The following is a 26,155-nucleotide window of genomic DNA, read 5'->3' on the forward strand; positions in this document are numbered from 1 at the left end:
AATGGAGATGATGGCCCATCTCTGCTCCACACAGCATTAGCTGGGTCAGATGGACTGGGTCTGGAGGGTCCACTTCATGACAGCTCACTCATGTGGCCGGCAGGTTGGTGCTGAGTGTCAACTGGGAGCTCAGTTCCTCTCCATGTGGGCTTCCCTATGGAGCGGCATTGGCTTCCTTACAACATGGTGGCTGGCTTATAAGGACTATTATTCCAAAGGACAAGAAATGGAAGCTGCTGTCTCTTAAGACACAGTATCATTTCCATCATATTCAATTAGTCAACATAGAGTGCCCATCTAGATTCAAGGGGAAGGGGCATAGACCCCCAACTCTCAATGGCAGGAATATAAAAAAATGTGATCACCTTTTAGTCTCCATATTCCTCACTGGGAAAACAGGGATAATCTTTACTTACAGTATTGTTGTGAGAGTAAGAAATGAGCCATGTAATTTGGGTAATAACATTTCTACTACATGTATAACAAATGGAAGGGAAAACTCTCAATGTCTGTTGAATATTTGGATATGTATGAATAGATAAATGCTGTGGTTAATATTTGTGGGTGTGAAAAAAATGTAAAAAGATTACTTTGCAAAACTGGTGAAGGTTACAGTCCTTCTCCACAGAAAAATGTATACATGCATTTATGTACACTCTTTGGACGACCATTTCAAGGGATTTCCAGATGAGCTAAAGAGCCTTAGCACTAAGACACAGAATAACAGTAGATGAAAACACTGCGGGGCAGCTGTGCGTGTGCTGTGGGGCATAATTTGGGTTTATTTCCTTTTTAGATCTGGGGCCAGAGAGAGTTTTCATATCTGCTTCCAAGATAGCCTGCTTTGCTTTTTTTTTGTTAAATCAGAGATATGGGGAAAAGATGTTCCACTAGAAGTATTAAATGTGCTTCGTCTGTTGTTTAATTTTCTCTCATATAAAGGAAATGCTATTAGATAGCAATCATCTTTAAGAAAGGAAGGGGCTGAATATTTCTATTTTTCTTAAAGCTCTAATCTTTCATTGTACTTTTTAATTTCATTTCCATTCTGGCTTAGTGTAAATATGGATAATTGCACTTTTATGCAATTAATCATTAATTTGTTTCAATAGCATTTTAAAATTTTAAATAAAAGCTTTATTTTTCCCTAATGATCAAAGTCATAGATACTCCTGAGAATTTAAACAATACAGAGATAAAATAAAAGGGGAAAAGTCTTTAAAATGTGGAAGGATAACCACTACTAATGGTCTGGAAGATGTCCTTCCAGACTTATTACCATGTTTATATACACATAAAACAAAAATAGGACCAGGATTGTGGATACTATGCAGCTGTTTTCTTTTTTCCCTAAATATATTAGGCACAGCTTTCTATGCTAGTGCTGGTTGAGCTAGCTCTTTTTTCTTTCTTTTTCTTTTTTTATTGCGGTATAGTTGATGTATAATATTTCATAAGTTTCAGGTGTACAACATAGTTATTCACAATTTTTACACTCCATTTATAGTTATAATAAGGCATTGCCTATATTCCCTGTGCTGTACAATATATACTTGAGGCTTATTTATGTTATTTTTAGTAGTTTGTGCCTCTTAATCCCCTATTCCTGTCTTGCCTCTCCCTCCTTCTTTCTCCCCACTGGTAACCACTAGTTTGTTCTCTATATCTGTAAATGTGTTTCTTTTTTGTTATATTCACTAGCTTGTTTTATTTTTTAGATTTCACATATAAGTGATATCATGTAGTACTTGTATCTGTCTGACTTATCTCATTAAGCATAATACCCTCCAAGTCTACCCATATTGTTGCAAATGACAAAATTTCATTCTTTTTTTATGGCTGAGTAGTATTCTATTGGCTATATATACTGCATCTTCTTTATTCATTCATCTGCTAAGGGATGCTTAGGTTGCTTCCATATCTTGGCTGTTGTAAACAATGCTGCCATAAACGTTGGGGTGCATGTATCTTTTCAAATTAATGTCTTCATTTTCTTCAGATATATATACAGGAGTGGAATTATTGGATAATGTTGTAGTTCAATTTTTAGTATTTTGAGGAACCTCCATTCCACAGTGGCTGAATCAATTTATATGCCCACCAACAGTGTACAAGGGTTCCCTTTTGTCCACATTCTCGCCAACATTTTTATTTGTGATACCTCATTGTGGTTTTTTTTTTTGCGGTACGTGGGCCTATACTGTTGTGGCCTTTCCCGTTGCGGAGCACAGGCTCCGGATGCGCAGGCTCAGCGGCCATGGCTGACGGGCCTAGCCGCTCCGCAGCATGTGGGATCTTCCCGGACCGGGGCACGAACCCGTGTCCCCTGCATCGGCAGGCGGACTCTCAACCACTGCGCCACGAGGGAAGCCCTCACTGTGGTTTTGATTTGCATTTCTCTGATGATTTACAATGTTGAGCATCTTTACTTGTGCCTGTTGGTCATCTGCATGTCTTCTTTGGAAAAATGTCAATTCAGGTCTTCTGCCCATCCTTTAATTGGGTTGTTTGTTTCTTTGATGTTGGGTTGTATGAGCTGTTTATATATTTTGGATATTAACCCCTTGTTGGTCATATCATTTGTAAATATTTTTCCCATTCAGTTCTACCTCATTCTTTTTGGTGGTTGCATACTTTTCTGTTATGCGAATGTATCAGAATATATTTTACCAAAAAATAAAACCCTTAATTAAAAGACTTGGGCAGGAGGGGACCTATAATATATCACTGAATACATGGGTAAAGGAGATTATTTTATGTCTCTTCTTCCCCCCCCCTCTAATTTATCCTCATACTAGTTTCACTGGAAGACTCCAGTAGGATACGTTCCTTGATGATTGCCCCTTGTCATGCATTTGTTTTTACGCTGCCACAGTCTGCAGGTGCTTTCGGCTGTGGAAAGAGCTCTGAGACTCCAGAGACCTGGGATCGAATCTAAATCCACAGCTCAATGTATAACTCTGGGCAATTTCCTTACTTCTCTGGACTTCACTTTCCAGAAGTGAATGCAAAAAGAGGTAAGTGCAAAAGAGGTAAGTGGATTACATGGTCTCTGAGGCTCCTGGCCATCTCTAGTTGAGTTTCTTGAGTCTACCATGTGCTAAGCACTGCACGAGGGACTTTCCAGGTTGTCTTTATACTAATTCCAAAAGGTAGATAATAGAATCCCCATTTTTCACACAGAGTTGAGGGAGATAGAATGTAAGAACCCAGAAGGCAAAAGGGAGCCTGGCATTATTGGAACAGGACTGAGCAAGGAAAAGAATTGGAGATCGCAAGCTCTTAGAAGCAGCTTTACCTAAACTGAAACCCTGGAGCTCACAAGTACTTGACAATTTATAGTCCAGTTTCACAAATATTCTCTCAGTTCTGCTTCCGCAAATTCTGTGGGTAGGTAAAAATGATATTTTTATTCTCATTTTAAAAGTGATAAAACAGAGAAGTTAAGTGGCTTGTGCAAGGTCATATAGAGAGGAAGTGGTCTTAGAATTAATTTCTGGTGAGCAAATCACAAAGCCAGGCTTTCTGACCTAATTATGGTGATCATTTTCAAAATTCATATGGCAATACGTAAATTGACTATGCTAATTCCCCAGTTACTATAGAGAAAAGGACGCTGAAACTTAAAACTGAGAAGCATACATTGGTAAGAAAATATTTTTAGAAATCAATATACAAAATTTACCTAGACTACTCCATTTTATATTCTTAAAATTCAGTTAAGAAAATAACTGAAAATAATAAAATAATTCAATTTTATTTTATAACCATTGTTTTAATTACTGCCTCTTTTCATTTTTAAATAATATTGCATTTAGGATATTGGCAATAAGTATTGTTTAAAATGAGTAACGGACTCTGCTCAGCAGGTGAAGAGTTTCAAGGGAATAAGAAGAACGAAATATTTACCAATATGGTGAATATCTAGTTTTAGTTCAGTTTGTGAACAGATGACAGGCCCGTAAGTCCATGAAGGGACCATATTGCTTCATGTGTTTGTTTTTGTTTGTTTGTTTTTTGCGGTACGCGGGCCTCTCACTGCTGTGGCCTCTCCTGTTGTGGAGCACAGGCTCCGGACGCGCAGGGCCAGCGGCCATGGCTCACAGGCCTAGCCGCTCCGCGGCATGTGGGATCCTCCTGGACCGGGGCACAAACCCCTGTCCTCTGCATCGGCAGGTGGACTCTCAACCACTGCGCCACCAGGGAAGCCCCATGTGTTTTTAAGGTAAGTACAAATCACATTATTTAAACAAACTCCCTAATCAAGTAGAACTTAATGTTTCTATTGCAGGAGCTTTAATAGCTGCTTTTCATCCTAATTTCATTTACATTGTTGCATTTTAAAAGAAAGCTTCCCATATATAAAGCACACAGGAATTTCCCATCTAAGAGGACTGTGAAATGGGAATGTGCTTACTTGTTGCCCTGAAGTCTCCCTTCTGGGCATTATATCTCAAGTCCTGCTTAGAAAACAGGCAAGAGACCTCTGAAGTCTCTTAGGACACATTCCATCTCTATGTATAAACACTGTGCCTACTTGGGATTGGTTTTATGATCTCACTTTTTAAACCTCTACTTTTATCCCAACCAGTTCTGGTTTCAATTATGTAGCTGGCTCGGCTCTCTTAATGAGCTTCCACCACGACTCCCTCTTAGGAACAGCCTTGCTCTCCTTTTCTTCCTTCCCCTTCCCCAATCACCAGTCATTTTAGAGACTCTTCCTTGCCATGGGCTTCCCACTATTTTCTCTAATCTTAGTAAGTACTTTTCTTATTTCCAAGTAGGTTTTTTACTACCTCTATGCTCTTCCATCAGAATTTTTTTTTGTCTCCTCAAAGGGAAAATTTGTTGTTTGCCCAAGTAATTCTTTTTTAATTTCAGCTTTATTGAGATAGCTGATCATATAGTAGCTATTCTTAATTTTTTGAGGAAACTCCATACTGTTTTCCACAGTGGCTGCACCAATTTACATTCCCACCAACAGTGCCCAAGGGTTCCCTTTTTTCCACACCCTCCCCAGCACTCGTTATATCTTGTTTTTTTTGATTCTAACAGGTGTGAGGTGATATTTCATTGTGGTTATGAGTTGCATTTCCTTGACGATTAGTGATGTTGAGCACTGTTTCATGTACTTGTTGGCCATTTGTATGTCTTCTTTTGAAAAATGTCTATTCAAGCCCTCTGCCCATTTTTAATTAGATTTTTTATTGAGTGGCATGAGTTCTTTATAATTTTTGGATATTAACCCCTTATCAGATGGATGGTTTGCAAATATTTACTTTGATTCCATAGGTGCCTTTTCATTCTGTTTCTTTTGTTGTTCAGAAGTTTTCTGTTTGAATTAGTCCGAGTTGTTGATTTTGTTGCTTGTGTACTAAGACCAATGTCAAGGAGCTTTCGCCACATGCTTTCTTGTACGAGTTTATAGTTTTAGGTCTAATGTTTAAGTACTTAATCTACTTTGAGTTAATTTCTGTGAGTGGTGTAAGACTGGGTTCCAGTTTCATTCTCTTACATGTGGTTATACAGTTTTCCTAACACCATTTATTGAAGAAACTATCCTTTCCGCATTGACTCTTATTGGTTCCCTTATCAAATATTAGTTAACCATGTATGCATGGGTTTATTCCTGGGCTCTTGATTCTCTTCCATTGGTCTATGTTTCTATGCCAGTACCATACTGTTTTCTTTTTTTTTTTTTTAACATCTTTATTGGAGTATAATTGCTTTACAATGGTGTGTTAGTTTCTGCTTTATAACAAAGTGAATCAGCTATACATATACATATATCCCCATATCTCCTCCCTCTTGCATCTCTCTCCCACCCTCCCTATCCCACCCCTCTAGGTGGTCACAAAGCACTGAGCTGATCTCCCTGTGCTATGCAGCTGCTTCCACTAGCTATCTATTTCACATTTGGTAGTATATATATGTCCATGTCACTCTCTCACTTCGTCCCAGCTTACACTTCCCACTGCCCATGTCCTCAAGTCCATTCTCTACATCTGTGTCCTTATTCCTGTCCTGTCCCTAGGTTCTTCAGAAGCACTTTTTCTTTTTTTTAGATTCCATATATATGTGTTAGCATACAGTATTTGTTTTTCTTCTTCTGACTTACTTCACGCTGTATGACAGACTCTAGGTCTCACTACAAATAACTGAATTTCATTTCTTTTTATGGCTGAGTAATATTCCATTTATATATGTGCCACATCTTCTTTATCCGTTCATCTGTTGATGGACACTTAGGTTGCTTCCATGTCCTGGCTATTGTAAATAGAGCTGCAATGAACATTGAGGTACATGACTCTTCTTGAATTATGGTTTTCTTAGGATATATGCCCAGTAGTGGGATTGCTGGGTCATATGGTAGTTCTATTTTTAGTTTTATAAGGAAGCTCCATACTGTTCTCCATAGTGGCTGTATCAATTTACATTCCCACCAACAGTGCAACAGGGTTCCCTTTACTCCACACCCTCTCCAGCATTTATAGTGTGTAGATTTTTTGATGATGGCCATGCTGACCGGTGTGAGGTGATACCTCATTGTAGTTTTGAGTTGCATTTCTCTAATGATTAGTGATGGTGAGGATTCTTTCATGTGTTTGTTGGCAATCTGTATGTCTTCTTTGGAGAAATGTCTATTTAGGTCTTCTGCCCAGTTTTGGATTGGGTTGTTTCTTTTTTTGATATTGAGCTGCATGAGCTGCTTATAAATATGGGAGATTAAACCTTTGTCAGTTGCTTCATTTGCAAATATTTTCCCCCATTCTGAGGGTTGTCTTTTCATCTTGTTTATGGTTTCCTTTGCTGTGCAAAAGCTTTTAAGTTTCATTAGGTCCCACTTGTTTATTTTTGTTTCCATTTCTCTAAGAGGTGGGTCAAAAAGGATCTTGCTGTGATTTATGTCAAAGAGTGCTCTGCCTATGTTTTCCTCTAAGAGTTTGATAGTGTCTCATCTTACATTTAGGTTTTTAATCATTTTGAGTTTATTTTTGTGTATAGTGTTGGGGACTGTTCTAATTTCATTCTTTTACATGTAGCTGTCCAGTTTTCCCAGCACCACTTATTGAAGAGGCTGTTTATTCTCCACTGTATATTCTTGCCTCCTTTATCAAAAATAAGGTGACCATATGTGCATGGTTTATCCTTGGGCTTTCTATCCTGTTCCATTGATCTATATTTCTGTTTTTGTGCCAGTACCATACTGTCTTGATTACTGTAGCTTTGTAGTAGAGTCTGAAGTCTGGGAACCTGATTCCTCCAGCTCCATTTTTCTTTCTCAAGATTGCTTTGGCTATTCAGGGTCTTTTGTGTTTACATACAAATTGTGAAATTTTTAGTTTTAGTTCTGTGAAAAATGCCATTGGTAGTTTGATGGGGATTGCATTGAATCTGTAGATTGCTTTGGGTAGGATAGTCATTTTCACAATGTTGATTCTTCCAATCCAAGAGCACGGTATATCTCTCCATCTGTTTGTATCATCTTTAATTTCTTTCATCAGTGTCTTATAGTTTTCTGCATACAGGTCTTCTGTCTCCTCAGGTAGGTTTATGCCTAGGTATTTTATTCTTTTTGTTGCGATGGTAAATGGGATTAGTTCCTTAATTTCTCTTTCACACTTTTTATCATTAGTGTATAGGAATGCAAGAGATTTCTGTGCATTAATTTTGTATCCTGCTAATTTAACAAATTCATTGATTAGCTCTAGTAGTTTGCTGGTAGCATCTTTAGGTTCTTCTATGCATAGTATCATGTATCTGCAAACAGTGACAGTTTTACTTCTTCTTTTCTGATTTGGATTCCTTTTATTTCTTTTTCTTCTCTGATTGCTATGCCTACAACTTCCAAAACTATGTTGAATAATAGTGGTGAGAATGGGCAACCTTGTCTTGTTCCTGATATTAGAGGAAATGGTTCAGTTTTTCACCATTGAGAATGATGTTGGCTGTGGGTTTGTCATGTATGGCCTTTATTATGTTGAGGTAAGTTCCCTCTATGCCTACTTTCTGGAGGGTTTTTATCAGAAATGGGTGTTGAATTTTGTCAAAAGCTTTTTCTGCATCTATTGAGATGATCATATGGTTTTGCTCCTTCAATTTGTTAATATAGTGTATCACGTTGATTGATTTGCATATATTGAAGAATCCTTGCATTCCTGGAATAAACCCCACTTGATCATGGTGTATGATCCTTTTAATGTGCTGTTGAATTCTGTCTGCTAGTATTTTGTTGAGGATTTTTGCATTTATGTTCAACAGAGATATTGTCCTGTAGTTTTCTTTTTTGTGACATATTTGTGTGGTTTTTGTATCAGGGTGATGGTGGCCTTGTAGAATGAGTTTGGGAGTATTCCTCCCTCTGCTATATTTTGGAAGAGTTTGAGAAGGATAGGTCTTAGCTCTTCTCTAAATGTTTGATAGAATTCACCTGTGAAATGATCTGCTGCTGGACTTTTGTTTGTTGGAAGATATTTAATCACAGTTTCCATTTCAGTGCTTGTGATTGGTCTGTTTATATTTTCTTTTTCTTCCTGGTTCAGTTTCGGAAGGTTGTGCTTTTCTAAGAGTTTGCCCATTTCTTCCAGGTTGTCCATTTTATTGGCATATAGTTGCTCGTAGTAATCTCTCATAATCCTTTGTATTTCTTCAATGTCAGTTGTTAGTTCTCTTTTTAAATTAAAATTCTGTTGATTTTGAGTCTTTTCCCTTTTTTCTTGATGAGTCTGGCTAATGGTTTATCAATATTGTTTATCTTCTCAACGAAGCAGCTTTTAGTTTTCTTGATCTCTGCTATTGTTCCCTTCGTTTCTTTTTCATCTATTTCTGATCTGATCCTTATGATTTCTTTCCTTCTGCTAACTTTGGGGGTTTTTTGTTCTTCTTTCTCTAATTGCTTTAGGTGCAAGGTTAGGTGTTTTTTTCGAGATGTTTCCTGTTTCTTAAGGTAGGATTGTATTGCTATTAACTTCACTCTTGGAACTGCTTTTGCAGCATCCCATAGGTTTTGGGTTGTCGTGTTTTCATTGTCATCTGTTTCTAGGTATTTTTTGATTTCCTCTTTGATTTCTTCAGTGATCTCTTGGTTATTTAGTAGTGTATTGTTTAGCCTCCATGTGTTTGTATTTTTTACTAATTTTTTCCTGTAATTGATATCTAGTCTCATAGCATTGTGGTCCAAAATGATACTTGATATGATTTCAATTTTCTTAAATTTACCAAGGCTTGATTTGTGACCCACGATATGATATATCCTTGAGAATGTTCCACGTGCACTTGAGAAGAAAGTGTATTCTGTTGTTTTTGGATGGAAAGTCCTATAAATATCAATTAAGTCCATCTTGTTTAATGTATTATTTAAGGTTTGTGTTTCCTTATTTATTTTCATTTTGGATGATGTGTCCATTGGTGTAAGTGGGGTGTTAAAGTCCCTTACTATGATTGTGTTAATATTGATTTCCCCTTTTTTGGCTGTTAGCATTTGCCTTATGTATTGAGGTGCTCCTATGTTGGGTGCATAAATATTTACAATTGTTATATCTTCTCCTTGGATTGATCCCTTGATCATTACGTAGTGTCCTTCTTTGTCTCTTGTAATAGTCTTTATTTTAAAGTCTATTTTGTCTGATATGAGCATTGCTACTCCAGCTTTCTTTAGATTTTCATTTACATGGAATATTTTTTTCCATCTCTTCACTTTCAGTCTGTATGTGTCCCTAGGTCTGAAGTGAGTCTCTTGTAGACAGCATATATACGGGTCTTGTTTTTGTATCCATTCAGCCAGTCTGTGTCTTTTGGTTGGAGCATTTAATCCATTTACGTTTAAGGTAATTATCGATTTGTGTGTTCATATTACCATTTTCTTAATTGTTTTGGGTCTGTTATTGTTGGTGCCTAGAGAAGTTCCCTTAGCATTTGTTGTAAAGCTAGTTTGGTGGTGCTGAATTCCCTTAGCTTTTGCTTGTCTGTAAAGGTTGTAATTTCTGTCTCCAATCTGAATGAGATCCTTGCTGAGTAGAGTAATCTTGGTTGTAGCTTCTTCCCTTTCATCACTTTAATTATGTCCTGCCAGTCCCTTCTGGCTTGCAGAGTTTCTGCTTAAAGATCAGCTGTTAACCTTATGGGGATTCACTTGTATGTTATTTGTTGCTTTTCCCTTGCTGCTTTTAATAATTTTTCTTTGTATTTAATTTTTGATAGTTTGACGAATATGTGTCTTAGCGTGTTTCTCCTTGGATTTATTTATGGACTCTCTGTGCTTCCTGGAGTTGATTGACTATTTCCTTCCCCATGTTAGGGAAGTTTTCAACTATAATCTCCTCAAATATTTTCTGGGTCCCTGTTTTTTCTCTTCTTCTTCTGGGACCCCTATAATTTGAATGTTGGTGCTTTTAATGTTGTCCCAGAGGTCCTGAGACTGTCCTTAAATCTTTTCATTCTTTTTTCTTTATTCTGCTCTGCAGTAGTTATTTCCACTATATTATCTTCCAGGTCACTTATCTGTTCTTCTGCCTCAGTTACTCTGCTATTGAGTCCATGTAGAGAATTTTTAATTCCATTTATTGTGTTGTTCATCATTGTTTGTTTGCTCTTTACTTCTTCTAGGTCCTTGTTAAACGTTTCTTGTATTTTCTCCATTCTATTTAGAAGATTTTGGATGATCTTTACTAACATTACTCTGAATTCTTTTTCAGGTAGACTGCCTATTTCCTCTTCATTTGTTTGGTCTGATGGGTTTTTATCTTGCTCCTTCATCTGCTGAGTATTTCTCTGTCTTCTCATTTTGCTTAACTTACTGTGTTTGGGGCCTCCTTTCACAGGCTGCAGGTTTGTAGTTCCCATTATTTTTGGTGTTTGCCCCCACTGGCTAAGGTTTGTTAAGTGGGTTGTGTAGGCTTCTTGGTGGAGGGGACTGGTGCCTGTGTTCTGATGGATGAGGCTGGATCTTGTCTTTCTGGTGGGCAGGACCACATCTGGTGGTGTGTTTGGGGTGTCTGTGAGCCTATTATGATTTTAGGCAGCCCCTCTGCTAATGGGTGGGGTTGTGTCCCTGTCTTGCTAGTTGTTTGGCATAGGGTGTCCAGCACTGTAGCTTGCTGGTCGTTGAGTGGAGCTGGGTTTTAGCATTGAGATGGAGGTCTCTGGGAGAGCTTTTGCCATTTGATATTATGTGTAACCAGGAGGTCTCTGGTGGACCAATGTCCTGAACTTGGCTCTCCCACCTCAGAGGCTCAGGTTTTACCCCTAGCCAGAGCACCAAGGTCCTGTCAGCCACACAGCTCAGGATAAAAGGGAGAAAACAAGAAAGAAAAAAAGAAAAAGAAAGAAAATAAAAATAAATTATTAAAAATAAAAAAATTAAAAAGTAATAAAAGGAAGAAAGAAGAGAGCAACCAAACCGAAAAACAAATTCAGTAAGATAACAAGACCTAAAACCTACACAGAAAAATAAAACAAAACAACAACAAAAAACAGACAGACAGAACCCATAGGACAAATGGTAAAAGCAGTGCTATACAGACAAAATCACACAAAGAAGCATACACATACACAGTCAAAAGAGAGAAAAAGGAAAAAAAAAATATTTATATATAAAAAAATAAAGGAAGAGCACAAACAAATTAATAAACAAAACTACCAGTGATAATAAACTCTAAATACTCAACTACGATAAACATAAAACCAGAAACAAATTAGATGCAGAAAGCAAACCCCGAGACCACAGTTGCTCCCAAAGTCTACCACCTCAATTTTGGGATGACCTGTTGTCTATTCAGGTATTCCAGAGATTCAGGGAACATCAAGTTGATTGTGGAGATTTAATCTGCTGCTCCTGAGGCTGCTGGGAGAGATTTCCCTTTCTCTTCTTTGTTTGCACAGCTCCTGGGGTTCAGCTTTTGATTTGGCCCCGCCTCTGTGTGTACATTGCCTGGAGGTGTCTGTTCTTCATTCAGACAGGACGGGGTTAAAGTAGCAGCTGATTAGGGGGCTCTGGCTCACTCAGGCCACGGGGAGGGAGGGGTACAGAATGTGGGGCGAGCCTGTGGCGGCAGAGGCCAGCATGACTTCGCAACAGCCTGAGACATGCCATGTGTTCTCCCTGGGAAGTTGTCCCTGGATCATGTGACCCTGACAGTGGCAGGCTGCACAGGCTCTCAGGAGGGGAGGTGTGGATGGTGACCTGTGCTTGCACACAGGCTTCTTGGTGGCTGTAGCAGCAGCCTTAGCATTTCATGCCCACCTCTGGTGTCTGTGCTGATAGCCACGGCTCGCGCTGGTCTCTGGAGCTCATTTAGGTGGTGCTCTGGACCCCCTCTCCTCGCGCACCCTGAAACAATGGTCTCTTGCCTCTTAGGCAGTTCCAGACATTTTCCCGGACTCCCTCCTGGCTAGCTGTGGCACGTTAGCCTCCTTCAGGCTGTGTTCATACAGACAACCTCAGTCCTCTCCCTGGGATCTGACCTCCAAGCCAGAGCCTCAGCTCCCAGCCCCCACCCACCCTGGTGGGTGAGCAGACAAGCTTCTCAGGCTGCTGAGTGCTGGTAATCACCGTCCCTCTGTGTGTGGATCTCTCCACTTTGCCCTCTGCACCCCCCCGGTTGTTGTGCTCTCCTCCGTGTTTCCGAAGCTTCCCCCCCGGCTACCCCGTTTCCGCCAGTGAAGGGGCTTCCTAGTGTGTGGAAACTTTTCCTCCTTCACAGCTCCCTCCCAGAGGTACAGGTCCTGTCCCTATTCTTTTGTCTCTGTCTTTTCTTTATTCTTTTGCCCTACCCAGGTACGTGGGGAGTTTCTTGGTTTGGGGAAATCTGAGGTCTTCTGCCAGCATTCAGTATGTGTTCTGTAGGAGTTGTTCCACATGTAGATGTATTTCTGATGTATTTGTGTGGAGGAAGGTGATCTCCACATCTTACTCCTCCTCCATCTTGAAGGTCTCCTACCATCCTGTTTTGACAACTATTACTTTGTGATATAAGGAAGTGTGATGCTTCTAGCTTCATTCTTTCTCAAGATTGTTTTAGATATTAGGGGTCTTTTGTGGTTCCATACAATTTGAGAATTGAAAAATGCCATTGGAATTTTGATAGGGATTGCATTCAATCTATAGATGGCTTTGGGTAGTATGGACATTTTAACAATATTAACTCTTCTGACCCATGAACATGAATAGCTTTCCACTTATTTATGTCTTCTTTAATTTCTTTTATCAGTGTCTCATAATCTTCAGTGTATAGATCTTTCACTTCTTTGGTTAAATTTACCCATATTTCATTGTTTTTGATGCTATTGTAAATAGTGTCGTTTTCTCTATTTTTCAGATAGTTCATTGTTACTGTGTAGAAACTCAACTGATTTTTGCATGCTGATTTTGTATGCTGAAATTTTACTGAATTTATTAGTTCTAACAATTTTTTTGGTGACACCTTTAGGATTTTCTACGTACAAGATCATATCATCAGTAAAGGGAAACAATTTTACTTCTTTTCTGATTTGGAGGCCTATGATTTCTTTTTGGTGCCTAACTGATCTGGCTAGGACTTCCAATACTATGTTGAATAAGAGTGGTGAAAGTGGGCCTCCATGTTTTGTTCCTGATCTTAGAGGAAAGTCTTTCAATCTTTCACAATGAGTATGATGTAAGCTGTGGGTTTGCCGTATATGGCTTTTACTATGTTGAAGTATGTTACTTCTTTTTTCTTGGCTGCACCGTGTGGCTTGCAGGATCTTAGTTCTCCAACCAGGGATCAAACCCAGGCCCCTGGCAGTGAGAGTGCAGAGTCCTAACCACTGAACCACCAGGGAATTCCCAAGTATGTTTCTTCTATACTCAATTTGTTGAGAGCTTTTATCACAAAAAGATGTTGATTTTGTCAAATGCTTTTTCTGCATCTATTGAGATGATCAGATAAGTTTTGTCTTTCATTCTGTTAACAGGTGTATCACATTTATTGATTTATGTATGTTGAGCCATCCTTGCATCCCAGGGATAAATCCTACTTGACCATGGTGTATGGTCCTTTTAATATGCTGTTGAATGTGGTATGTTAGTATTTTATAGAGAATTTTTGCATCTATATTTATCAGGGATATTGGCCTGTAGTTTTCTTTTCTTGTAGTGTGCTTTGCTGGCTTTGGTATCAGGGTAATGCTGGCCTTGTAAAATGAGTTTGGGAATGTTGTCTCCTCTTCTATTTTGGGGGAGAGTTTGAGAAGAATTGGCATTCATTCTTCTTTAAGTGTTTGGTAGAATTCACCAGTGAAGCCATCTGGTCCTGCACTTTTCTTTTTTGGGAGGTTTTTGATTACTGATTCAATCTCCTTACTTGTTATTGGTCTGTTTAGATGTTCTATTTCTTCATGATTCAGATTTGGTAGATTGGGTGTATGTTTCTAATAATTTTTCCATTTTTTCCCTAGGTTGTCCAATTTGTTGATGTATACTTCATTGCAGTCTCTTATGATCTTTTGTACTTCTATGGTATCGGCTGCAATGTTTCATTTTCCATTTATAATTTTATTTTGAGTTCTTGTTCTTTTTTTCTTGGTAAGTCTAGCTGAAGGTTTGTCCGTTTTATTAACTTTTTCAAAAAATCAACTCCTGGCTTCGCTGATATTTTCTATCTTTTCTGGTCTCTATTTCATTTATTTCGGATCTGATCTTTATCTCCTCCCTTCTGCTAACTTTGGGCTGTGTTTGTTCTTGTTTTACTAGTTCCTTGATGTATAAAGGCTGTTTATTTGAGATCTTTTTTTCTTAACAGAGCCTATAAACTTTCCTCATAGAACTTCTTTTGCTTCAGCCCATATGTTTTCATTTTTGTTTATATCAAGATATTTTTTGATTTCCCATTTAATTTTATCTTTGACTTGTCTGTTGCTCAGGAGTGTGTTGTTAAATTTCCTCATATTTGAAAACTTTCCAGTTTTTCTCCTCTTATTGATTGTGGTCAAAAGAGATGCTTGGTATGATTTCAATCTTTTAAAATTTGCTAAGACTTATTTTGTGATCTAATGTATGATCTATTTTGGAGAAAGTTCCATGTATGCTTTAGAAGAATGTGCATTCTGCTGCTGTTGGGTGGAATGTTCTATGTATCTCTATTAGATCTGTTTGGTCAATTTGGTCTAAAGTATCCTTTAGGTCCAATGTTTCCTTATTGATTTTCTGTCTGGATGATCTATCCATTACTGAAAGTAGAGTATTGAACTTCCTTACAATTACTGTATTGCTGTCTATTAATTCCTTCAGATCTGTTAATATTTACTTAATATATTTAAGTGTTCTGATGCTGGGTGCATATATATTTACAATTGTTATATCCTCCTGATAAATTGACCCTCTTATCATTATATAATGACCTTCTTTGCCTTGTGTTACAGTTTTTGACTTAAATTCTATTTTGTCTGATATAGTTATAGCTACACCTGCTTTCTTTTGTTTTCCATGTGTGGGGAATATCTCTCCCCATACCTTCACTTTGACATAATGTTTGTCCTTCTTTTTTTTTTGGCTTGTGGGATGTTAGTTCCCCGACCAAGGAAAGAACCTGCACCCTTGGCAGTGAAAGCATGAAGTACTAATCACTGGACTGCCAGGGAATTCCCCCAATGTGTGTCCTTGAAGCTGAAGTGAATCTCTTGTAGGCAGCATATAGCTGGGTTTTTTTTTTTCCACTCTGCCACTGTATGTCTTTTGATTGGAAAATTTAATCCATTTACATTTAAAATAATTATTGGTAGGTATGGACTTACTATGGCCATCTTGTCAATTTCAGGCCTTTTAGTAGTTCCTCTGTTCCTTTTTTTCCACACCATCTTCCTTTGTGAATTTATAATTTTCTGTAGTGATATACTTTGTTTCTTTCTCTTTATCTTGTGTGTATCTAGTATAGGTTTTTGTTTTGTGGTTAACATGAGGCTTACTTGAAACATCTTATAGATACAAGTCTATTTTCAACTGATAACAACTTAACTATGATCATATACACAAACTCTACATTTTTACTAACAACCCCTCAACCATGTTATGTTTTTGATGCCACAATTTACATATTTTTATATTGTGCATCTGCTAACAAATTATTGTAGCTATAGTTATTTGTAAAACATTTGTTATTTAACCTTTATACTTAAGTGGTTAACACATCACCATATTATAATATTAGAGTATTTTGAATCTGACTATATGCTTACCTTTACCAGTGTGTTGTATATTTTCATATGTTTTCATGTTATTACTTAGCATCCTTTCCTTTCAGCTTGAAGAACTCCTTTCTGCATTTCCTGTAAGGCAGGTCTAATGGTGGTGAATTCCCTCAACTTTCATTTGTCTGGGAAAATCTTTATCTTGCTTTCGTTTCTGAAGGAAAACTTTACTAGGTAAAGTGTTCTTGGTTGGCAGTTTCTTTCACAAACAGCTATGGGAGACCTAGCTGTTGGTGTGCACTACCAGCTGCAGGGAATCACCATAGGTGCACAGCAGTGGAAGCCACTGTTGGAAGTTTGGCTGAGAGCATGCAGGTGCATAGATGGAGGGGCCAGCTGTAGGCGAGCCCAGTGGTTCAGGCTAGTCACTGGAGACAGGGATGAATCTGGGCTCAGAAGTAGCTGTGGGGGCCTTGGTTTTGGGTGTGCAGTCCTATGCTTAAGAAAGTTGGGGACCACATTCTAACTTCCTCTTACAGCTGTTCTTTAGAGCTAACTCTTATTATTGTTTCAGTGTTTGGTACAGAAGAGTTAGCTTTTCCAACCATTTGAGGGCCCACTTACCATACTCTACTCAACTTAGAATTCAGACAAAACAGAGAAGGCCTCTTTTAAAAAATTAATTATTTTTAATTTTTGGCTATGTTGGGTCTTCGTTGCTGTGCATGGGCTTTCTCTAGTTGTGGTGAACAGGGGCTCCTCTTCATTGTGGTGCGTGGGCTTCTCATTGTGGTGGCTTCTCTTGTTGCAGTGCATGGGCTCTAGGCATGCAGGCTTCAGTAGTTGTGGCTCATGGCCTCTGGAGCGCAGGCTCAGTAGTTGTGGTGCACGGGCTTAGTTGCTCCGCGGCATGTGGGATCTTCCCGGACAAGGTCTTGAACCCATGTCCCCTGCATTGGCAGGCGGATTCTTAACCCCTGTGCCACCAGGGAAGTCCCGAGAAGGGCTCTTTTAATGAAACTGATTTCTTCTTTCTGATGGGAAACCATCTCTGACTTCATCATCTCTTTTTTAAAACTTTCCTTAATGTGGCAAGGAGTAGCCAATACACAGAAAGATTCTCAGTTTTTCTAACTAATTCTCTTAAAGGTATAGGCTCTAAGAGTTTGTGGCTTATCTCCCAAAGTATGGCAGGCCACAGTTTAACCAAATATTTGTCCCAGCATAACAAGAGTCACCAACTTTCCACCCTGGATTATCTGAGTTTTTACTGCTTTATACCCAAGTGATAAGTTAATATCACATATATCTTTTGTTATAGCAGTACCACTTTTAGATAGTAACTCTATATTAAATATAGGTTTAACTGCTGAAACAAAGGTCACCAAATACCAGTGGCTTAAGAAAGAAGAAGTTTATTTCTTTCTCATGTTGCAGCCTGTGTAAGCTGATCATACCTAATATGGCATCTCTATGATGTTAAGGCCTAGGTTCCTTCTATCATGTTGACTTTAATATGTGACTTCTTTAACATATGACTTTCATGTTTTTGCCCAAGATGGCTTCTCTAGCTCTTGCTGGAATGTACATGTCCCAGCCATCAGGAAGAAGAAAAAGGGGACATGAAGAGCATGACCCATTTCTTTTTGAATATAACCAGGGAGCTGTAAGTGTGCCTTTTACTCATAACCCATTGGCCAGAACTTGGTCACACTGTCACACCTAAATTTAAAGGAGCTTAGAAAGTATTAGCTTTATTCTGGGTGGCTATGTGCCCAGTTAACATATTGGGGGCTCCACCAATTAAGAAAGAAGAGTAGAATGGATGTTGGAAAGAGCTAGCAATTTTTGCCACATTACTTGAATCTAAATCATATTTCTTTAAAAATCTGAAGTCTGTAACCCTACAGTAATGAGTTATGTTGGCTCCTCAGTTTTCTTCATTGGGTCTGAAATATGTTATCCTCCAAAATACTCAGACTAGAGATTTAGCTAACTCTTTGGAACTCTCTGAATGTTGAAAATAATCCCTTAAAAAGAGAGCTTTTGTTACTCTCTACCAAGAATCACATAATTCAATATTTTGTTGAAATGGTAGATGGAAACTGCTGGTCTCCAAGGAAACCTTATTTCTTGATGTATGAGGAAATATAATAACAAGGAGGCCAGAAGTTAGCTGGGGAAATTGCAACAAAGTTTGCCTCAGCCAAAGTTTAAAATGGTCCTGTAAGACTTAAAAAAATTTTTGTTTTCAAATAACTTACTTGGTATCCTTGCCAGAAAGTAAGGGTTCTCCAGAGAAATAGAACCAATATTTTATATATGTATACACACACCTGTGTGTGTGTGTTTGTGTGTGTGTATATACATATTATATATATTTAATAAGGAATTGGCTCAAATAATTATAAAGATGGAGAAGTCCTACAATATGCCATCTGTGAGTTGGAGAACCAGGAGAGCCATGGTGTAATTCCATCCAAGTCTGAAGGCTCAAGAACCAGAAGCACTGATGTCCCAGCTCAAGCAGAGGCAGCAAATTCACTCTTCCTCTACTGGGGCCCTCAATGAATTAGATGATGCCTACCCACACTGGTGAGGGGGATCTTCTTTACTTAGTCTACTGATTCAAATGTTAATCTTTTCCAGAAACATCCTCCCAGACACACCCAGAAGAATGTTTTTTCAGCTATTTGGTCATCCCTTAGTCCAGTCAAGTTGACACATAAAATTAATCAACACAATCTGCAAGTATTACAATCAGAAAGAAGCTTAAACATAAGAAAAACTCAGGACTAACTCTACAGTTAGAAATATTCTGTTTAACTCTCTCCCTTTCTGTACAGAGAATGGTTATTTGGAGAAGTGGTTGATTCTAGGGCAGGAGCAGGAAAAGCACAAGATCAGCTTGAAATATCTTGTGGTGCCAGAAAGTAAGGAGGTGCTCAGAAAGTGATGTGCAGTCATGTCAAAAGGACACAGGAATATTGTAAATCAACTATGCTTCAATTAAAAAAAAATTTTTAAATGCAAAAAAAAAAGACACAGGAAACGACTAGAAGGAGTAACTTAATGGTAAAATCTGAAACAGTTGAGCAAAAAAATTTAAAGTAATTAATTATAACCCATAAGATAAAATAAATATTCATGAGTCCATATTGATATAAATAATCAAATAGGGACTTCCCTAGCCATCCAGCCGTTGAGACTCCGTGCTTCCACTGCAGGGGGTGCGGGTTCCATCCCTGGTCAGGGAACTAAGATCCCGCATGCCGTGTGGTGCGGCCAAAAAGTTAAAAAAAAAAAAATCAAATATAAGTTCTTCCTTATAGTACAATTCTAATGACTGAATGTAGAAGCACTGAAGGAAATAGAGAATCACCATTTGACAGACACCTCAGTAATAGCCATTTTAGGCAAGGATCATTAATGGATGCTAAAATTAGTGAGTGAAAATTTGATGAGAAACAGGATATTTGCAGAGGCTCAGAAGTATCTCTCCATGAAATACTGATTAGTTACAGTGAGGAATTAATGCAGTGGGGGAACTTGGTAGACCTGACCTTAACAAAGAGATCAAAGTGAACATCATCAGGAATGAGCCTTATTACATCAAGTTCCTCCTGATAAGGGGCTCTGAGAAGGTCACAACATAAATTCTGTGCTATTCTTGCCAAAAATTGCATAACCTGAATTTCATCATGAAGAAATATCAGACAAACCAAAATTAAGAAACATGCTACAAACTAGCCAATACTCTTCAAAAATGTCAAGGTTAAGAAAGATAAGAAAAGAGTACAGAACTGTCCAGATTGGAGGAGAAAATGGGATGTGACATCTAAATGCAATGTGAGCTACTGGATGGGACCCAGAAAAAAGTATTAGTGGGACAACTGGTGAAATTTGAATAAGTACCATAGATGAGTTAATTGTATAATATTAATGTTAACTTTCTGGTTTTTATAATTATACTATGGTTATGTAAGATATTAACATTTGGGGAAGCTGGGTGAGGGTATACTGGAAGTCTTTTGCAACTTTTTCCCTAAGTCTAAAATTATTTCAAAATAAACATTTTTAAAAAGGAAGAAAATGGTAATAGGACTTAAGAGGTGATCATAGGCATTGCCTAGGTACTTCCTCCCATTAAAGGTGATTGAGTTGAACTTCGAAAGCATTCTGATATGTATACTTTTTAATCAAAACTTGTATGTCACAAACTTCTTATATATCCTTCTCTGGATTTTTATTTTTCTTGACTCTATATTATAGTTTAGTTTAGCAATCAGAACTCTATGCATTATTCCATATAAGGCAGTTCTGAGATGAGATACTCTTCTGTATCCAATATCCTTTCCTGACAAGGCCTGGGGTTTTATTTAACTTTTGGCTACAACACCATACTGGATCTACGCTCTTGGAGGTCTGCAAATATGACTTAAAGATCAAACCTCCAGATCACTACAGAATAGAGATTTAAAATTTTGTCAGAGAGGGCTTGGACTATTTTTCCCTCTCCTCCTCCTCCCCAATGGATTATCCTAATTTACATGATTTTTTACTTACTTTTTTTTTCATTACCGTAAGATCTGACTTCAAAACAGTTTGTGAATGAGAATTTTGATGTCTCCCTCAGCAGCTTTTGTTATGTCCTTTTTCCCATTCATATACAGTACAGTGGCCACCACACGCTATGCATTTTAAATATATTATCTCTAATCTTTTGAGGCTTTAGTATATCCCTTTTGGGGATGAGTAAAGTGAGGTTCAAAGATTACACAACACCTAGAAAAATATCACTTTAAACTTTGTTTACAAAATTTAGAGTTCGTGATTGCTCTAGAATGCCATGATCCCCAAATCGTCAGGTAATCTTGGGAAATCTCTAACAGATTCTATCTGGCTTTTACTCTTTGATGCATTTACTCTTTGATGCATTTAATAGCATAAATCACATAGGTGGCAAATCACATAGGTGTCCTGCTACTTCTAGGATCAGATTTCTTTGAAAACTAAAAACAAAAACAAAAAAAACACCAAACAATAAAGTATACTCAGCCCCATAAACAAAAAAACATAATTGATTAATTTCTATTAGGTCTCTGGACTGATTCTTAGGCCTTTTGGAATTATTTTGGCCTTGAGTACATGTTTGTCTTCATGTTTCTAAAATAGTTCTATGGAGCTACGTAAAAAAAGTTCTATGTAACAAATATACATCCTCACTGGCATTCAATAGGTAGTACTATTTCAACGTCTACATAATGCCTGAAAATGGCAAAATTTTAACCTATTAGAAACCAAACTTCAAAACAGTTATTTTAAATTACAAATGCACAATTGTTGCTTGTCATAGACCTAATTTTAACAGAAGCTTTGGCATCTATTAAGTCACCCTGAAAATGTGAGTAAAGAATTAGGGACTTAAGTAAACTGCATTTGCAGGGGTAAAACATCTTCTATCAAGAAATAGGGCTCTCCGCAGGAACAGATGGTTTCACAGGCGAATTCTATCAAACATTTAGAGAAGAGCTAACCCCAAACCCTCTCAAACTCTTCCAAAATATAGCAGAGGGAGGAACACTCCCAAACTGATTGTATGAGACCACCATCACCCTGATACCACAACCAGACAAGGATGTCACAAAAAAAGAAAACTACAGGTCAATATCACTGATGAACATAGATGCAAAAATCCTCAACAAAGTATTAGCAGACAGAATTCAAAATTCAACAGCACATTAAAAGGATCATACACCATTATCAGGTGGGGTTTACCCCAGGAATGCAAGGATTCTTCAATATATGCAAATCAATCAATGTGATACACCATATTAACAAACTGAAGGAGAAAAACCATATGATCATCTCAGTAGATGCAGAAAAAGCTTTCGACAAAATTCAACACCCATTTATGATAAAAACCCTCCAGAAAGTAGGCATAGAGGGAACTACCTCAACATAATAAAGGCCATATATGACAAACCCACAGCCAACGTTCTCAATGGTGAAAAACTGAAACCATTTACACTAAGATCAGGAACAAGACAAGGTTGCCCACTCTCACCACTATCATTCAACATAGTTTTGGAAATTTTAGCCACAGCAACCAGAGAAGGAAAAGAAATAAAAGGAATCCAAATTCGAAAAGAAAAAGTAAAACTGTCACTGTTTGCAGATGACATGATACTGCACATAGAGAATCCTAAAGATGCTACCAGAAAACTACTACAGCTAATCAATGAATATGGTACAGTAGCAAGATACAAAATTAATGAAAAGAAATCTCTTGCATTCCTATACACTAATGATGAAAAATATGAAAGAGAAATTAAGGAAACACTCCCATTTACCATTGCAACAACAACAACAAAATACCTAGGAATAAACCTACCTAAGGAGACAAAAGACCTGTATACAGAAAACTATAAGACACTGATGAAAGAAATTAAAGATGATACAAACAGATGGAGAGATATACCATGTTCTTAGATTGGAAGAATCAACATTGTGAAAATGACTATCCTACCAAGAGCAATCTACAGATTCAATGCAATCCCTATCAAACTACCAATGGCATTTTTCATAGAACTAGAACAAAAAATTTCACAATTTGTATGGAAACACAAAAGGCCACGAATAGCAAAAGCAATCTTGAGAAAGAAAAATGGAGCTGGAGGAATCAGGTTCCCAGACTTCAGACTCTACTACAAAGCTACAGTAATCAAGACAGAATGGTACTGGCACAAAAACAGAAATATAGATCAATGGAACAGGATAGAAAGCCAGAGATAAACCCATGCACATATGGTCACCTTTTCTTTGACAAAGGAGGCAAGAATATACAATGGAGAAAAGACAGCCTCTTCAATAAGTGGTGCTGGGAAAACTGGACAGCTACATGTAAAAGAATGAAATTAGAACACTCCCTAACACCGTACACAAAAATACACCCAAAATGGATTAAAGACCTAAATGTAAGGCTAGACACTATCAAACTCTTAGAGGAAAACATAGGCAGAGCACTCTTTGGCATAAATCACAGCAAGATCCTTTTTGACCCACCTCCTGGAGTAATGGAAATAAAAACAAAAATAAACAAATGGGACCTAATGAAACTTCAAAGCTTTTGTAGAGCAAAGGAAACTATAAACAAGACGAAGAGACAACCCTCAGAATGGGAGAAAATATTTGCTAAAGAAGCACCTGGCAAAGGATTAATCTCCAAAATATAAAAGCAGCTCATGCTGCTCAATATCAAATAAAGAAACAACCCAATCCAAAAATGGGCAGAAGACCTAAATAGACGTTTCTCCAAAGAAGATATACAGATTGCCAACAAACACATGAAAGGACACTCACCATCGCTAATCATTTGAGAAATGCAACTCAAAACTACAATGAGGTATCACCTCACACGGGTCAGAATGGCCATCATCAAAATATCTACAAACAATAAATGCTGGAGAGGGTGTGGAGAAAAGGGAACACTCTTTCACTGTTGGTGGGAATGTAAATTGATACAGCCACTATGGAGAACAGTATGGAGGTTTCTTAAAAAAGTAACAATAGAACTACCATACGACCCAGCAATCCCACTATTGGGCATATACCCTGAGAAAACCATAATTCAAAAAGCGACATGTACCACAATGTTCATTGCAGTTCTATTTACAATAGCCAGGACATGGAAGCAACCTAAGTGTTCATCAACAGATAAATGGATAAAGAAGATGTGGCACATATATACAATGGAATATTACTCAGCCATAAAAAGAAACAAAATTTAGTTATTTGTAGTGAGGTGGATGGACCTGGAGACTGTCATACGGAGTGAAGTAAGTCAGAAAGAGAAAGACAAATACAGTATGCTAACACATATATATGGAATCTAAAAAATAAAAAATTGTCCTGAAGAAACTAGGGGCAGGACAGGAATAAAGACGCAGAGGTAGAGAATGGACTTGAGGACACAGGGAGGGGGAAGGGTAAGCTGGGACGAAGTGAGAGAGTGGCATGGACATATGTACACTACCAAATGTAAAATAAATAGCTAGTGGGAAGCAACCGCATAGCACAGGGAGATCAGCTTGGTGCTTTGTGACCACCTAGAAGGGTGGGATAGGGAGGGTGGGGGGGAGATGCGAGAGGGAGGGGATATGGGGATATATGGATACATATAGCTGATTCACTTTGTTATGCACCAGCAACTAACACAACATTGTAAAGCAATTATACTCCAATAAAGATGTTAAAAAAAAAAAGATACGACATTATCTCTCTGAAGAAAAAAAAAATAAGAAATAGGGCTCTCCATTCATGTATTTTGAGTTGCTGTGCCATGGGACACATATTTATGGATTCATATTTTATTAAACGATTGTTTCACTCAGTTTGCATTTAGTATCTTTATGCTTTATTCAATCTCTGTGAATTCCAGAAGGGAAATGCTTATAGCATTTAAGGTAAAGAGGTATTTGAAAAATAATTTGAGGGAGAAAAACTAATTCTTGTCTATAAATTCAGTTATTAGCAACATAATCACTGTTTCACATTTTAAACAATATGATCATACAGTATAGAACATATACATTTTAAAAAAAAGTCTATTTTCTCTGTTCTTATTTTCTAATTCATGGTAAGAAGCTGGAACTACATACTTCGTCTAAGGGAAGAACTCTACAAGAAAGGGAAATTATGCCCATAAATTTGGTGAAATGTATCCAGCCAGGAGGTCTTTGGGAATTCATCCATGAGGTTTCTCACTCACTTTCCTCAACAATGCTTAGAGCCATTTAAGAAGTAAATAGTATTTGTATATGGTAGAAAATTCATGTTATCTCAAAACTATAGTATGGACTTTAAAAATTCAGATATTTTGTTTTTATCTACGTAAATTTGCTTTATTGGTTGGTAATGTGTTACCAAAAGGAAGGTTTTGTTAAATATTCCTACCATTATATTCATTACTCACCATTATTTATCATTATATTCATTGATTCTTTCTGCCCTTTCTTGGTTTCTAACATTTCTTAAAACCAAAAATGTTGTAATAAAATTTGACTGGATTATTAGAGGTTAGAGTTACAATGTTAGGCCATAGAGTATCTTAGGTGTTTGAGGAAAAAAATTAGTGCGGAACACTTTTTCTGTGCTCTATTTATTATTCACAGCCATAACTTAAACTTGGAAATATAAAGAGAGCATCTAAAGCGAAACAAACCAAAATATACTGAGTCCAAAAGAAAGAAATTTATATTGACCTTAAAATTTGCTAATTTCCTTTTAGGATTTCACCAGTTTTTATATTACTTAGATGATTTCAGCCATCCTTTAGAGAACTAGATAAAGCTGTTGGAGAAAAAAGACCAATTGGCTCCTCTCATATTTTTATTGCTAGAGGTTAATAATTAAGGCAATATGTTTCTTGTTAGAGATTATTCAGGTGCCTTAGCTACTGGGGCTCCTTTTTTATATACAGTTAGGATTTTATTTTAATACATGGAGTATTAATATTTTTGGATCAATAATTTTTTCATGATCCATTAGATAGAAATGATGGTGCTTTGCTGGTTTGATTACAATCAGTTCTATTATGATAATTTTTGTTATTCATGGAAACTTTATAGAGTCCTGTGCTACAACAGAGATCTTACTTTGCTTTCTGCCTGTAACTGAATCTTAGATTTGGAAAGGGTTTAAAGATTGCCCCACCTTTCTCCTCAGTGCACAATCTCTTTTGTGGAGTCCTAGGCAGATTACCATTGATGATTTCAGTGAATACCTCCTAAAAGGACTCTTTTTAGTTGTTGTTCCCTAGAAGCTCCTTGCTATTCCTGGAGAGCTCTAGCTGGTTTCAGAGGGAAAAATGGAACAATTCTGTTTACATACATTTTTCCAAATTTTGAAATTTAACATCCATGTGTGAAATTTGCTTTTATAGTTGCTATTATTATATATTTTTAAATATATAGTTCACAAGAATGCATCAATGGATCAAACACAAAGGCTC

General features: G+C 37.5%; 1 long non-coding RNA gene across 2 annotated transcripts in view; it reads left to right on the plus strand.

The window, feature by feature from the left end:
• LOC117200547 (uncharacterized) overlaps positions 1-26,155 on the plus strand; it is a 58,051-nt gene that overhangs the window by 21,947 nt on the left and 9,949 nt on the right. Inside the window, exons 3-5 of one of the 2 annotated variants that reach the window (XR_004482134.2) lie at positions 2,876-4,225; positions 18,557-18,738; positions 24,790-24,945. This is a non-coding gene — a long non-coding RNA (uncharacterized LOC117200547). Of the gene's footprint in view, positions 1-2,875; positions 4,226-18,556; positions 18,739-24,786; positions 24,946-26,155 lie in introns of both variants that reach the window. The other variant, XR_004482133.2, reaches the window with a different exon arrangement.

This window comes from Orcinus orca, chromosome 3 (genome assembly GCF_937001465.1).
Source record: "Orcinus orca chromosome 3, mOrcOrc1.1, whole genome shotgun sequence".
NCBI classification, from domain to species: domain Eukaryota; kingdom Metazoa; phylum Chordata; class Mammalia; order Artiodactyla; family Delphinidae; genus Orcinus; species Orcinus orca.